Genomic DNA, 3,743 nt, shown 5'->3' on the forward strand with positions numbered 1-3,743 from the left:
CCCCTGGTGGAGTGCTCTCTCACTTGCCCTCTCTGTTTCTCTCACTATCTCTGGTGAGCACATGTACCCTATGGCAAGTTTTTAAAAAGTAAGTTTTGTAGGCCGCTTGTAAGAGCAAGGCTTTAAATGGAATAGGACGGAAACAGCGCCTTCAGGGGTGGTGAGGGGAGCTGGTGGGAGGTGCCATAGTGGGCGCGGAGATCTCCAAGAGGAAGTGACAGGATGCTAAAGAAGAAAGGCCCATAACTTACTCAGGGCCAGCCAACGCTGTTGTATTTCACCGCTCATTCCCAGGATTGTTGGGCTGTAGATTTTTGCTTCAGGGGAAAGTAGGCACGTCAACTCCCCCTTTCCTGACACCCTACTGCACCCCTCTCCCCAATGTGTATCTCTCTTATTTTTTTAAGCTGTGATGGATACTGTCGTTACTAACTTAAATAATTCTTGGTTTCTTACCTCATAATTCATTGTGCGGGAGCATAATAAATTAATATTTGGTGGGGCCGGCAGGTGGCATAGTGGTTAAGGGGGTTGGACTCCCCAATGGCCAACCACAGTTTGAATCCTGGACCTGGTGGGACTTGCTTTCTCACTTTATCTCTCTCTCTCTCTGTCCCTCTCTGGTCACATTTAAATAAATAAATAAATACAATAAAGTGAAATAAAAATAATTCTTAAAAAGTAATATTTGGTTACAGGAAGGGACACATCTTTGAGTTTTCATGCCAAAATGAAAAGATGAGTGTTCTTTTTGCATGTAAATATGTCTTAATTCAATAACTATTCCACTAGATTACAGTATATCTGCAAATCTGAAATCCTTTAATAATATTGGTATCTGTTGATTGGAAAGTCTGATTTTCTCAAAACTAGAGAAGGGCATTTTTAACCAGAGAAGAGGCATTTGACTGCCCAAAAAAACTATAGAATTTTTGAAAAGAGATTTTTGTTACAGGGCATGTACGCTTGCTGGAGAGACAGACAGACAAAGTGAGAAATTACCCTCCAGGGGAATGGACACATCAAAATCCCTTCTCCATCTCCTGCGCCTGGCCTGAGTTGCTGGGGACTCGAAGGTCGTCGACTACATGGGAGTCCAGCCACGTAACCATTTCCCCATTTGTTGGTGCAAGGAAACTGCTCGGTCTCAGCCCCGAGGCTCTCAGCCCTGCTGCAGATAAGGAATAGGACTGAGAGTGTTTTGAAGGCGGGCCTCTTAGAGCAGGAGCATGGGGTGAGAACGGGTAAAGGGATGGAGGGCCGGGCTTAGCAAGTCTTGAGCAGACTCCATCAGACTCCAGTCTGAATCTTGGCAACTCCCAGAGGGACTGTACCAGAGTGAGGAGGGATCAGCAGACTGTTTTCCAAGTCTAAGAAGTCTGAAGATTCAAACCTGTACACAGAACAGCTCGTGACGGGTTGCTAGTCTGTGTCTCTGCAGCTGCTGCGTGTATGTGAGTCTACCGCTGCTCGGCTTCTTCCACCCTGTGTCCAGGAACGTGTGGGACAAGGTGGAGAGGAGGGGCACATCTAGAGACTCTCGCTTCCTTCTTGAAAGTTTAGGGCCTTGGATTTACTAAAAAGAAAGTCTGGGGAAGAGAAAAGTGAGGATGAGGGAGTCGCAGTCACAGTGGTGTGCTGGAGCACGTGCATATCACTGAGGGAGCCAGCGGTCAGATTTTCAGAAATTCTGTGAACCAATTGTTAAACACAGCCACGAGTTAAAAAAATAAAATTATACTCACAACTGGATATACTCAAGGTAATAAATAACTCAGAATGATCACTCTTTAAATATTTTACTATTACCAGTACTCCTGAGGTTGTTTAAGCCTATTGTAATTGTGTGGTGGGAAAAATATCACATCCAGTTCTCTCTACTGCTTCTCTTCCCAATTCCATATTCAGTGGTGTCTTGCTGATGGCTTGAAATGGACTCCAGTGACCAGGTAAATGCTTCACACGTGACTTGTTGATTTTTAAATTATTATTATTATTACTATTTGAATTATTTTGAGATACTCTGTTACCCAGGCCAGTTCAGAGTTCACGTCCTCCTTCTCCGGAGATCACAGGCACACGTGTAGTGCCGAGTCTGTAGGTTATACTGGGAATCAAACCTGGGCCTCCCATGGGCTTCCAGCATGCAGAGTATAGCATCCTTAGCAGCACATGCCACCGTGCTTGGACTACTTGGTGGCTTTTGTTGTCTTTTCTAGACCTATGAGAGGTGGAGAAAATGTTCATACTGCGTAGTAAGTTTAAAAGTGTTGCATGCCTGTACTGCTACAACGAACAGCACAAATAGTTGAGGAGATAGTCCTCCAGTATCCAAAAACCATTACCCAGTTCTGCAGAGTTTCTCACTGATAAACTAGTGAGGTCCGGCATGTCTTCTCACTTTCCTCTTCCTCCTCAAGGTAAATGATAATGTCAACCAATATTCATACTGGGATTATCTCACTTGTCATTTGCAACGTAGGTCGGTTAGCTACACAGGCGCTGAGCAAAACTCAGAGATCATACTCTGACAATCAATTGGATATATGGAATTTACGAGAGTATTGCATATTTTATTCTTACTTGTAAATTCTGCACCACACACACTTTATCAGCTTAACTCCACCCCCGCCAGAGAATAAAGTCACGCACGTTTAGTGGCATGCACTATGACATGACATCTTCCAGCCTTTAGAACCCTGTGGGCAGTAGTTCTCAAAATGTATGAGCATAATCATTGAAATAGCTTTACTAGAAATCTAATTTACAGACTCTGCCTCCTTCACAAACCCAGGTTTGTTGGTCTGGTTTCGGCCTGAAATAGGCCACAGTGTGCATGAGTGCCGAAGATCTGCTGGATTGGAAGACGAGCAAGGGAATTACAATGTGACCAGACTTTGAGGAGGACTCTCCTCTCTCTCTCATTCACTCACACACACACACAACGCACTCTATCATAAATTAAAAGTTTCAATATTTTAGAGGGGCAACAGATGGTGTAGCAGTTAAGTCACTGGATTCCTACCTGGTCCACCACAATTCAAGTCCTGGACCCAGTTGGCTTGAAAATCATGCTGGGCATGTGTGCACGGGTGCCCAAGATCCCAGGAGGAGAATGAAGGGGAAGGGACCGTGACGTGGTCGTCCTCACTTGGGGGGATTTCTCACTTCCCCTCACTATCTCTGTCTCCCTCTGTCTCTCTCTCCTGGGTGAGCACATGTGCCCTAAGGCAAAAACCTCTAAAAATAAGTATTTGAGGCCTTGTGACACACAGTCTGTTGTAACTCTCAACTCTTCTTATTGCAGCACAACTAGCAGGTGTAACACGGAAATGATGAGTGCGGTTGGTTTAGTAACGAAAGTTTTCTCAACATTAACACTGAGTGACATGGTTGGTGTCTCTTAGGGACCTGGACAAGAATGACGAATAAAGGAAGAAAAAGAGGGACTAGAGTACAGTGACAGCATTCTTTTCCATAAATGTTTTCACAAAAACCTAACAAGTGATGCTTAAAACCAACGATAGCCACTAGAGGGCACCAGGAGTGCAATTTTCTATCAATGCTGCTCTTCTCATTCGCATTTAAAACGGCGAAATTAGTATTATATGAGGTAACGCTAGTTGACCTAGGGGGAGTTCACAAAGAAAAATGTGGCTCAAGAGGGTGTCCAGATGACTGAGGCTTATGTGACCCTGTCTTGGGCTAAACAAAGGAATATTGGTTTGGGGGGTTAAGGGAAA

The sequence above is a fragment of the Tupaia chinensis genome, unplaced genomic scaffold, assembly GCF_000334495.1.
Source record: "Tupaia chinensis unplaced genomic scaffold, TupChi_1.0 Scaffold000290_1, whole genome shotgun sequence".
Lineage (NCBI taxonomy): Eukaryota > Metazoa > Chordata > Mammalia > Scandentia > Tupaiidae > Tupaia > Tupaia belangeri.